Genomic DNA, 13,717 nt, shown 5'->3' with positions numbered 1-13,717 from the left:
AGGGCTACCAAAACGTATATATAGTGCACCAACGTCCAAATGAATGTCTAAGAGAAGAAGGAAAGAGAAGTCACTTCTTGAAGATCACTTGGTATTGAAAGATATTGCTCTCGATTTATTAGCTGTGTGAAATGTAATAATCCACGCATTCACCAAACTAGCCATTCTCTCACGGCAGAAAAACACACCCTGCATAAAACCTTGGCCATAGATCAACTTTCTAAAATGGTTCCCTAGATCTATCAGCAAGAGACGCTATAGACTTTTGCCTCGAAGTTGAGGTCTTTTCACTGGTGACATCCTTCGATAAGCGATGAAAGTAGATTGATAAAGATTACGTTAAGTATGGATTAATTATTTATGTTATTAAATGTGAAATCAAGATGAAAAGGACCACCTGAAGGTATTAATCTCCCTCTGGTCCATTTGAATGTATATGACGCTTCATAAAGCAGATTCTTTCCAAAAGTCTCTAGGAACAGCAACAGCTGTAAGCAAGTAAAATATCACATTTTATAAAGTATAAATATGAATATTTGGCTTACATCAACGAACTAAGCTTTAGCCATTTTACTGTGCATTTTGTAGAAGACTCACTCTACGGACACAAGCGTGCGGAATGCCTATGTCGGCTTCTGAAGGTCTTATGGAGGTGACGGAGACTACGTACTTCGGGGCTTTTCATAACGGGCGAATATGGAGTCATTTGGCAACCAGTCCCCACGCTGGCGACAAAGGCGCAAAGAACACCTCCGTTTCCCGAATTCTTGAGACACCTTCGTGATCTTCATACACCGGTTACCAAACTATTTTCTGTTCATTCTTTTTATCTACCCGATATGCCATTCGGGGCGCTTACGAGAAATATAAATTTTGCCTACCGTGAAAATGTTAAAGAGGTTGATTTCATAGGCATAATCCCAGTGAATTATTTATTACGCGTAGATTCATGTGCTATACTGTATGGCTGTAGGGAACGTTCCTGAGATAGACACGGACAAACAGGCACACAGACAGAAAAAGAAAGTGGGAGGAGGGAGGTTTGAGTTTAGAGAGAAATGGAGAGATAACTGTTCTGTAGAAATTAGGCTTGTTGTATTAAATTGTCATGCAAATTATATATGTATATATATATATATATATATACATATATACATACATATATATATATATATATATATATATATATATATATATATATATATATATACATAAACATATATATATATATATAAATATATATACATATATATATATATATATATATATATATATATATATATATATATATATATATATATATATATATATACTCGTATATATGGTTTTACGATCAGTTGTTAGAAAACGATTGTTCGATGGTAATTTTTCGATATACATTTGTTCGAGCCACAGTTTGTTCGAGCCAGCAGCAGTGCGTTGAGTGTATTTAACTCAGCCACAACCAGGTACTCTTGTTTTCGAATAGCTTCCCTTCAAGTAGAACTGTCAGAATTCAACGAGGCCATTATTTGTTGGCTTTTTATTAGTGAAAGGACAAGCAAGTGAGAACAGATTTATTCGAAAGGGCTGCATTTTGCAAACAGGTGTCGCATTATTTAATAACAGTTGATGGCAGCATCTGTTCAGGTGAACATAATCACGCGGCAGATCCCATATGTATAGCTTTGACAATTAAACTAGCCGCCTCCTCTTTCTTACTAACATTGAAAAGATGCATAATATCCATTCATTCGTATTTATTTCAATGCTATGCGTACATAGCCATGAGGGATGATAACTGCAACGCATAAAAGATGAAAACATAAGAAGTAAATATACAGTTAATGAAAAAACAATACAGAAGTCTACGCCTTCCACTAAAAGCAAATGCATTTCAAAAGTCCGAATTCGAACGGATCAGTCCAGTGCTGAAGGCTCCTTGTTTTTCGGACTGGTGTCATTTCGAACAATTGTTGAATGCAATAAATGCTTTTCAAAGAATTATTATTGAACAACTATTTTCGAAAAACTGTTCACAAATATTAAGCACAAATTTCGTTTAATGTTCAGCCCGCCTCCGCTATGATAGGTGATTGGTAAGTTTGTACTACGCGGCTGATTATGATTTTTCTTTCATACGCACTGACATTTTTCATAGTCACAAATATTAAGCCACAAATATCGTTTCTACAAACCCTCAGATACCTATGGAAAGAATATAAAGATAAATAAATGTGTATATATATATATATATATATATATATATATATATATATATAGATATAGATATAGATATAGATATAGATATATATAGATATATATATATATATATATATATATATATATATATATATATATATATATATATATATATATATATATATATATATGAACAAAGTTTCAGCCATGAAGAAAAGTGAAACAATGGAGATGCTAAAGTACTTTTGTCTTATTACCAAGACATGGTAATAAGACTTTCCCTCTTGGCTGAAACTTTGCTCGTATAATCATCACTTTCTTACCTTTTCCAGTTTAAAATCATATATATATATATGTGTGTGTATCTGTATGCACATATAGAATATATACTAATATATATACATATATATATATATATATATATATATATATATATATATATATATACATACATACATACATACATAACATACCCTCATTTGATAGAAATTGTCTTCTCCTTAGTTGATAAAGTACTGACATTAAGAGGGCCTTGAGCAGAGTTATCTGTTACCGTAAGTGTATCAGAATTGTAGTACTCCTATTTTACGTTTGATTGTTGTTTTTACAGCTATTGGCTTTCATAAATTTCTTTCATTTGGTTTACTATTTGTGTATACGTATTATCTGAAGAGACTGGAAGTCTTCATTATCAATAATGCATGTTACATTTAGTGGGATGATGCTGGGGTGTCGCTGATTGGTCGACATGCTGATGTTGTGAGTCCTTGTAATGATTTACTTATGGGAACTCGTTACTTGGTTTAGTTAATGTCTCACTTTCCTACAATGCCTCCCCAGATATCAAGGTATTTGTCATCAGCTTTTCTAAATTTTGTTAAGTCCTCCACTCTGCTTGTCAAATACTCTCAGTGGATGTTATCTGTTTCCTCTCTATCTAGTTCTGGGATTTTCAAGGTTGATTTGATCTTCTATTGAGGAACTGGTTGATGTCTTTGTGGTTGTCTTCCCTGGCAGTTACTCAGAGTTTGTATGAGTCAGGTATTTAGATATCTGACTCTGGCATTTAGATATCTGGTCTGAGTTTTTAAAGAATACCAATGAAGGTGTCGTTATTTTTTTTCTTTGTTGTATCGGTGTCTTCATGAAGAAGTTTTATCTGCCATTCATTTGGTTTTGGTTTGCTTGAGTTTACTCCGTTTTCTATTTCTGCTGCTGGAGAAGGGGTGAACTCTGCTACTTGTTTTTCTTTTGATAAAAACGAATTTCGTTTCTATCATCTGATCTCGTCTAGTCTCTTTGATTCTTAGTGCTGTATTCATGAAATATTCTTCTTCTATCTGCTCTGCTTTCTTAAAGAAACTACCTAATTCAGGATTAGTACACTTTCACGTGTTGCTCTCTGCCATTTGGATGCTTCCAAGAGTAATGTCAGAATTCAAAAAAGCGAGAAAGGCAGGCCCATTGCTGTTATTTGAACGCAGAAACATAGCAGTTTAAGGATACAAATGGAAAGATGAAATTGTACAGGTGATATATGAACTTTGATAGTGAGGTCAGCATAATTTCACTAGTCTGCGAGAAGCTTAGACCCTTAATTCCAACAGCAGATAAGCAGTAACCATTTGTTAAAGTCTAATTCTCCTTTCAAATAGCCTACTGTGACTCATGAATGTCTGGCATCTTATAAATTTGAAAAATATGTGAGAATATAGCATAGTTACCTTAAGAGCATTTCTAGGATACCAAAGAGAGTAGCATTGTTTCCCTCTGACTTACAGAAAGTGTTAAAAAGCTATTTCTCATCGAAGATCCCGAAGAAGCAGTCACCCTGGCAAGTAGGTATATGCTTCACGAATACGGTTTTAAGAGTCACTGCTGAAGTTTACTTGATGTTGTCCATTTGTTGTTGGGCAGATGACTGGAGGGAACTGTACGCTGGATAATCCTGGGACTTAGGACCTTCAAGGATTGGTAACTTTGTATTGCTGTCATCTCTTAGTAGCTGAAAAAATGCTTGGTTGATGGACTAAGATTTTGCTACAGTGGGAGCTTCTGGACCCATCTAGGAGCTGATATCCTTATGCCTGAACCTGGTGCTTTTAATTGTTGGTGAGGCTGCCAAACAGGTGTCCCAAAGAGAACCAAAAGTGCACAAATAATTAAGTAGCACTACATGGATTAATCTGAATACTGAACTTATACACTACTTTTCTCTCTGTCACCATGGAAAGAATTCATTCAACTCAGTATAGTATTTTAACCTAAGATAAGAACCATTTTAACACAAATCCTGGGTGGTATTTAACTTATCCTATGTTCTTCAATCCACCAGTCAGAGAAACCATATTGCAGCCACCAAAGAAGCAATGAAAATTTTCCGTTTTTGCACTCTGTTTGTCTCAAAAGACAATGATCTGTTCACACCCACAGGCTACCAGGAAATCTAAATATTGCAATAATGACTGCTTAGATCATTTATTACCTTGGTACTGCAGGACCACTTAATATTTATGAACATTAGTTAGAATTGTGTGGGAGTACTATTTGACCTACTATCTGTCCTTTCCAATGATTTTACCCTCTCACCCAATGTTAAAGCAACCTTGCAAGCAGATAATTAAACTCAAGCATAGTCAAACGTGTCTGTTCAACAATCATGCAAGTCAGTCATTCACTTAGCAAGTATACGCCAAATATGTTTCAAGTAGTGAAATTTATAGGTATATAAATTTCATGAATATGAAAACAAAACTGAATGTACTCCTCTCAGAGACAATGAATCAAATTACTTTTCTCAGTAGACGACTGACTCTACTTTATCAATTCATCTTTACTGTATTCTGACCTCTACTGACCTACTGATAATCTAAAGCATTGGTATGAACCAAGGAGAGCTTCATGTTAAAAAGTTCAATGTATATAAAGGACAAGCACCCTAATACTACAAATGCCACTGTTGCTACTATGATTCGATTGAGCATTTCCACTCATGGTGTAACTCATTCTGTCATTCTGTCTAATGCTCCTCCTCACCTCCACCTTGCCTCACCAACACCACTGCCCTTTCTGACTCTGTCTCCAGGTACTCTGGTCAAGGTTACTCTTCCACCAAATCATTTGTTCATTTTATTTAGATTACAAAATCAAAAGATCACGAAAAGGGTCTTTCAACTTTTCTCCACCCTTTTTGTAATGCTTCACATAATATTTTCCTCAAAATTCATGTCATCATTTCTCTAAATGAATCTTGAATATGGATTGAATTATGCAGTCCACATTCAAGGTTAGTTGAGAATCCACCTTCTTTACCTAAACAAAGTAATAATGAATGATGCCATCAGATTAGCCTAGCTAATTTCTTCTTTTTTGAAAAGTAAATAATTGACAGGTATGATACTTATCTGATCGCCTTCTCAGATCGAAGTGTGTTATAGTTATAACGTTGTAACATTTAGTTTGTCTTGCATTGCACCACAGTTACTCTGTGCAGCCTGACTGTCCTTCTAACTCATCACTTTTCAACTAATGAATCTCATCATAAATCTTTGCAGTGATGGAACATTCTTGCTCCATGAACTGGGCAATCACTTTTGTACATTTTATTGTGAATTATCCATCTATACTGTTCATACGAGCATATCTTAATTTCTGTGATTTACTAGAATCCCATGAGACAGAAGCAAACTGTTGGCTTAATTAGCCTCTATGAAACTACAGCTAGATTCAGTAATCCATGTGACTAGCCATGACATCGTTTATAGGACAAGTAGACCTGATCCGTGCCGAACCTTAGTAACTGACATCTGCAATAATCAGGTGCATTGTGTGCACTTCTTAACAAAAATGACCAGTCAGACTGAATAGTAGCTGAATATTAGTAGCTGAATATTATTGCCTTACTAGAGAACTTGGCTGATGACAAAAGGATTTACTTACACTTCCTCTCTCTAACTGCTCTACACTTTCCACTACTAAGATCCTGGCCAAACCTTGTCTGAAGCCTGTTTAGGGGGCCTTATAAACCCCAGTATTTGATACGCAAGTTTGATCCTTAGGCAATGAATCCTACCAGATGATCCAAGACCAAGCAACTCTATCAGTCTGATCCAAAGGGTTGCACCCTCTTAGGCTACACATGTGGTTTGACAGTCAGTCTCTCATAACCATGTCGTTGATAAAATGGTTCTAAGCAGTGAATAACATTGTAAACAGCAGTCTAACATTCTCGGCGGGGCTTCTTGGTTTTATACGGTTCTCGTGAACAAAATCCTACTAAGTATGATTTTGTATATATATATATATATATATATATATATATATATATATATATATATATATATATATATATATATATATATATAATACAATATTTATATAAATATATTATATATATATAAATATGTGTGTACTAAAAATATTTGTTGTTATAACAGAACCCCATCTATTAAAAGTTGCCCATAACAACACCAGAGATAGTAAATTATATCTCTGAAACTACAGTTTCCCTCAACGAATAGGTATTGGATTAAGAAGAACAGATCAGCTGTGTTTATACAGCTGAAGGACTGTTCCAGAAGTCGGCCACTACGTCACTCTTACTGAATGCGTCTTCATAATCCTTTTTACTGCTGGTCGGAGGAAGATTTATCAGTCAGATATGGATCCCAGGCTTCTTTTGAGAGGCTCGTCGTATTTCTTTGCTTGATCAGTGCTGTTTTATATATATATATATATATATATATATATATATATATATATATATATATATATATATATATATATATATATAACCACAGGTGAAGAAATAGCATACTGGGTATAGGTTCAGACCTGCTTCGACCTTTATTTCTAAGACATGTGGAGGCGATCTTATATATAGGAGAGAGAGAGAGAGAGAGAGAGAGAGAGAGAGAGAGCCAAGTTTCACGCACTGAGCCGTCTCATGCAAACAGAAAGCAGCAAGGTGTTTTCAATTCCACGGAATTTATTTAAGCGTTCCTATTCAAGAGAGGAGCCGTTCTAAGGACAAATACCCCTTACTGACCACTTCCAGGAGCTACGATCGGCCTGAAGGTGCATTCTGTACGTTGGCGTTATTAAGTGATGACTAAATTTTATCAATTTTACCTGAACTTCGTGTTTCAGTCGTGCCAGGTATCAAGCCGTTGGCAACTTCCACCAAAGAATTTCATTCACTGATGTTTGGAGACAATCAGAAAACATACTGAGACTGCACACTTCACGACGCTCCCATTGTAAATGTACAGGACAAGGTCTAGAGAATACGAATTTTCTAGACCAGTGGTTCTCAACCAAAGGGGAATTCCCCCTAGTGAATTCCCCCCCCCTGGGAATTTCCCTAGGGGGAAATTTCAGAGTTTCCGGGGTGGGGGAGGTGGGGGAATAGTGACCACAGATTGGCAGGCTCAAACTGGCTCTAGGACCACACAAAACGCAGTGTGCATCGGTTCGCACTACTGAGAGGTCCAGGCTGAGCTTTCTCCCCACTAGCTTTTGTGTTTGTATTAGTATTTTGTTGCATATTACTTGGAATGCACCTTTTGAGGTAGACAATTTTGGAAAGGCGGGGGTGGGATGACATTCTGATATATGGGTCAAAAAAGGTTGAGAACCACTGCTCTAGACCTTGGCACAGGACGACATTTTGGATCATGGACAGTGGTGCCTCACAGGGAGCGAAGGAAACAGTTAACATTCAACATTTAACATATAAATGATTTATAAAACCTTTTTACCATTGCTATTTGTGTTGAAATAGGACTCATATAAATGATTTATAAAAACTTCATTTTTACCTGTATCTAATTGTGTTGAAATAGGACTCAATACAAGATTTATGAATATGATTTGTGATATGATTGCGACGGTGCCATAATATTCCTAACTAAATTCAACATACTGGAGAAAATGTATAGTAGAACTGATGACAAATGGCTAATTGGTAGCGGGAGAGCCGTTCTGATTTAAACAAGGAAGAGGATGTGTGGATCAAGTGTTTGTAACTTAACAGTTATGAGAGAAATATGCGAGCAAAGAGAAAACCTAGAAAAAATTGGATGACAGGAGAGATACAGGTGCAATATAACGGAGGCTGTAGAAAGAAATTCCCGTCAGAGTGATTATTATTATAATTTTTTGGTGAAAGCAAAATGTGTTCAGACTTGTAGATGGAAGAGAGATTGGTCGAGTGTAAAAGTGTGCCTGAGGTAAACAGGTCCTGCCTCCGTCCTTAATTTATCTTCATAAGCGGCGTGATGTGAGAAGTCAGAGAAGGAATGCTATTTGTAGGTGCAAAGTCGGGGTAAGAAAACAGTCGTAGACATTGCGCGGATGGCCAACCTTAACAGATAATACAGTGTTCAGTGTGGTTGTTAAAAAGAAATCGCTGAAAATAATTAAAAAGCTCAAAGCATTTTGTGAGAGGAGAAATTTGAAAATGTAAGAACAAATTAAGCTTAAATTAAGGTAACCAGAGAGATGGAACAACGATCGATAAAGCGGAAGTTGGAGGAGTGGAATTGGTTGTCTCATATTGGTGTTTTGGAATGAAATGTAATAAATGAGGGAAGAGGTGAATCAGACCAGATGAATCAAGGGAGAGAGGTTGCATGGCGTTCGGAAAAGACTTTGATGACAAGATCCACGGAAGCAAAAGTTATTTGACTTCTTTGCAATGGTTGTTGAACCTATTCTCCTTAACACAAGGGAAGTGAGAATGGTGAGTACGAATAAAAGAAAAGGGAAGAGAAAAGGAAGACGCACACATATACATACACACACACATATATATATGTGTGTGTGTGTGTGTGTGTGTGTGTACACTAGTGGAATGTCCAGCAATCCCCAGGCTGTGAAGTAGTTGTAACGGCCCCTAGTTTCTAATGCCACAATCAGATTCCTTTTCACCTTCAATTTCTAACATGACGTTGAACCTTCAACTTGTTCTGCACAGGGGACCATTGATGGATTATGTATGTGAAATGTGTCTTTATGTCGATTAGTTAACATATTATAGACAGGGTTACATTCCTACTTGCCAGCTGATCTCTGACAATGACTAGGTTGATACTGACCTGTCTGTTCACAACAGCTTCCTGAAAGATCTTTCTTGAGTGACTCAAAATTTATATTGCAGTTTAAACTCTTATTTGGTCTTTGACCTTATATAACATTGCTCGTATTCGATATGTCGTCTTTATTAACGGACTTTGCATAGCAAGATTATGCATGTCAAGATGAGGGAATTCAAAAAATAGGCCAACGTTGAATTCCTATTTGTCCTTTGCTATATAATTATGACTTTTACCGTGACCCACTTTGCAAATTGTCTTCATTTGTGGATTATGCATGCCAGATATGAAGTTTCCATCTTGGCATTTCAAAGGTTGTGGCCAAAAGTAGCCCCTATTTGACATTTGGCCTCTAAGAAAGACGTTGATTCAATCCACGTAACAACTTCGCACGTGTATTACGCATGCTAAATATGGAACCTTGATTTCCTGTGACCCAATATGTATGGCCAAGATTAAATTCCCTTTTCATTTCTCACCTCAAAGGTTAACTTTGACCTTGACCTAACAGTGCCCATCAACTTCATTTTGGTTCAAAAGTTGTGGCCATAGTTACATTTCTATAAAAACATTGACTTCAAAGTTTTATTCAACGTTAACCTTGTATTCATTGGTGGATCACGCGAGCCAAATACGAAGATTCTGTCTAATACTTCAGAGGATGTGGCAGAGGTTAAGTTCCTGTTTGACCTCTGCCCCTGAGAATAACCTTGACCTCGTTGCACATCATCTTCATTACTGAATTATGCATTCCAGATATAATGACTCCGTCTAACACACATTAAAATTTTGGAGAAGCTTAAATTTCTATTTGACTATCAAAGCATATTTTATAAGATTATTTTTCTTTTGTATTGTTCCCCCTAACGCCATTCTCTCTCTCTCTCTCTCTCTCTCTCTCTCTCTCTCTCTCTCTCTCTCTCTCTCTCTCTCTCCTTGTCCATAATATAAAGTCATTCTTAGGTCCGGACGTTTCTGGTAAACGACTACCTCACCAGAAGTAGATTGTTACTTGATGCTGGTCAAATCAGCATTATGGAAACGTCTTGAAAAAATAGACTGTATAAAACCTCTAAGAAAATCGTAAACTAATTAACAAGCATTTAAATACAAATTAAAGTTAACCAAATTTCTCTGACGCTTGATGAATGAAATTACCGAGTACGATGTCAGTTTTCTGGGACATCTCTCTCTCTCGGCACTGCAAAAAAAAAAAAAAGTTCTAGGGAGTCAAAAAAGGGGAAGAAAATATTATATCATGAATTATGCTTTGAAACTGACCTTTGAGCTTGAAATATGACCTTGACCTCACTCTTCAAAACGGTTTCTTTCGTGAATTTTTTGCCAAATATGGAGTTCCCGTCCCTTAGAGTTGAAAATTTGTGTTCAAGTAAGCACACGGCTTCAATCGCGGACTATTCCCTTCAAATGTGAAAACCCCGTTGCAAGTAGCTCAGAAGTTATGACCAAGATTAAATTACCATTTTGCATTGGACTTTGACGTTGAATTTGACCTTGTCCTCGCAGAGAGAGCATATTCTGTGGCGGGTTGTGCTCCCGCATTGGAGGCTTTGTCTCTCAGAGTTCAAAATCCAGGGCCTTGACCTCAAGGTATGACCTGGAACTTCATCTTCACCCGCGGTCAAGCCTCGCGAACGATCCTTCTTGAGTGCAGACTTCTGGGGGGAACGGAGGGACGTTCGTATACGCATCCATACTCAAGCAATAGACGCAAACCTTTTCAAACAAGCTGATACACACGTGCATATGCTGTTCAGTATAGTATATGCATATACTATATATATATATATATATATATATATATATATATATATATATATATATATATATATATATATATATATATATATATATATATATATGTATATATATATATATATATATATATATATATATATAGTATATATATATATATATATATATATATATATATATATATATATATATATATATATATATATATATATATATATATATGACATTTTATCACACCGTGATTTATATACAATCATGAAGCTACAAATGTCGCTCAATATCAAATCCACGCTACCTCTGGAATATCCCCGATGAAATTATCATCGAAGGGGAATTTATAAGTGATAAATGGACGGGCACTGCCGAGATAGCTCAGTGGTAACGTCGACTGGAGTTGCTGGATGGCGCTTCTGTGTCGCGGGATCGGGACTCGGCAGTGCCCGTCCATTTATCACTTATAAATTCCCCTTCGGTGATAATTCCCATCGGGGATGTTCCTGAGGTAGCGTGGATTTGATATTAAGCGACATTTGTAGCTTCATGAATATATATATATATATATATATATATATATATATATATATATATATATATATATATATATATATATATATATATATATATATATACTGTACTGAACAGCATATGTGAGTGTGTCTCTTGAGCATTTGAAAAGGTTTGTGTTTATTGCTTTCGTGTGTGTGTGTGTATTTATATATATATATATATATATATATATATATATATATATATATATATATATATATTATATATATATATGTGTGTGTGTATGTGTGTATAGGCGTGCAATAAAATCACTAAAGTTGCATGATAAAAATATGCTGTAAATATCAGATTTAGTGAGAAATAAAGGAATGCTTACCAAGCGCCTAATGAATTCGCTCTGCCCACTTGGCTACGATGATGACGATGGGTCTATTGTAGCTCTAATAAATATATCTGAAAATGACAGGTGTATGTATGTACGAGAGGTAATAGACTTTTATCCTTCTCGTGGTCAGGTCGGCAACGTGACCTCCTTGCGATTATGGTGACGTGGGTTCGTTTCCCGCGACCGGCCATCATAGTCTCTTCAATTTCTTGTGCTTGGATCTTACGGCTTTGTAGTTACAAGCATATCCAAAAAAGCACGAAGAATTTGAGAAGTTAAGAGGGCATTGTGGCTATTAGAATTACATATGTGTCTGGTAAAAGTGACCAGTAGAATCTACATATATATTTCAGCCTAAAAAAGCAACAAAAACGATTGCCCACTTGGCTACGATGGTGAGGATGGGTCTTTTCCAGCTCTAATAAATATATCTGAAAACGACAGGTATATGTATGTATGAGAGATAATAGACTTTTATCCTTCTCGTGGTCAGGTCGGCAACGTGACCTCCTTGTGATTGTGGTGTCGCGGATTTGTTTCCCGCGACCGGGCATCATAGTCTCTTCAATTTCTTGTGCTTGGATCTTACGGCTTTGTAGTTACAAGCATATCCAAAAAAGCGCGAAGAATTCGAGATGTTAAGAGGGCATTGTGGCTATTAGAATTACATGCTGTATATATATGTATGAATGTATATATATACATATATATATATATATATATATATATATATATATATATATATATATATATATATATATATATATATATATATATATATATATATATATATATATATATATATATATATATATATATATATATATATATATATATATATATTATATATATATATATATATATATATATATATATATATATATATATATATATATATATATATATAGATATATGTGTGTGTGTGTGTGTGTGTGTGTGTGTGTGTGTGTGTGTGTGTGTGATTTTTATCACATCCCCGTGGCATTTTTCATATTCACAAACATTAGGTTACGAATGTCGTTTACCGTCCAATTCCTCTACCTCGGTATTATGTCCAGGGCAGAGGGAATTGGACATGAAACGACATTTGTAGCTTAATGTTTGTGAAAATGAAAAAATGCCATGATAATGTGATAAAAATTCAAACACAAACACACACATACTGTATATATACATACATACATACAAACATATATATATATATATATATATATATATATATATATATATATATATATATATATATATATATATATATATATATACATACAAATACATACATACATACATACAAACATATATATATATATATATATATATATATATATATATATATATATATATATATATATATATATATATATGCGTGTGTGTGTGTGTGTGTGTATGTATGTATGTATGTATATATATACAATTTTTTTCAAATACCATTATTAGTGAGAAGTGAAAGAATGTTCCGAGCGCTTGCTTGTATTTGTGATATAAGTATAAGTATATGTGTGTATATATGCTACAGAGAATATGTGAAATCCAGGGATTTCACAAATTCCCTAGGTAATTTGTGGAATGAGCATCTTGCTTAGGGACATTTGATCCCCAAAGACTAGTACTAAACACGGCGAAATAGTGATTCATCTACACTGTTTAGCCGTGTTTAGTGCTAGCCCTGGGGGGTTAAATGTATTTCGCCGTTTTTAGTACTAACCCCTGGGGGATCAAATGTCCCTAAAGGCATTTGATCCCTTACGGGCTAGTACTATACACGGCGAAACAG

The 13,717-nt window shown here is 35.2% G+C and overlaps 1 protein-coding gene across 1 annotated transcript in view; it reads left to right on the top strand.

Annotated features, from left to right (window-relative positions):
• LOC136825246 (protein spaetzle 4-like) overlaps positions 1-13,717 on the top strand; it is a 95,566-nt gene that overhangs the window by 34,902 nt on the left and 46,947 nt on the right. The window lies entirely within an intron of this gene.

The sequence above is a fragment of the Macrobrachium rosenbergii genome, chromosome 37 (genome assembly GCF_040412425.1).
Source record: "Macrobrachium rosenbergii isolate ZJJX-2024 chromosome 37, ASM4041242v1, whole genome shotgun sequence".
Taxonomy (NCBI): Eukaryota; Metazoa; Arthropoda; class Malacostraca; order Decapoda; family Palaemonidae; genus Macrobrachium; species Macrobrachium rosenbergii.
The sequence above is the reverse complement of the archived record's forward strand: the minus strand, read 5'-3'. Positions and strand labels throughout refer to the sequence as shown.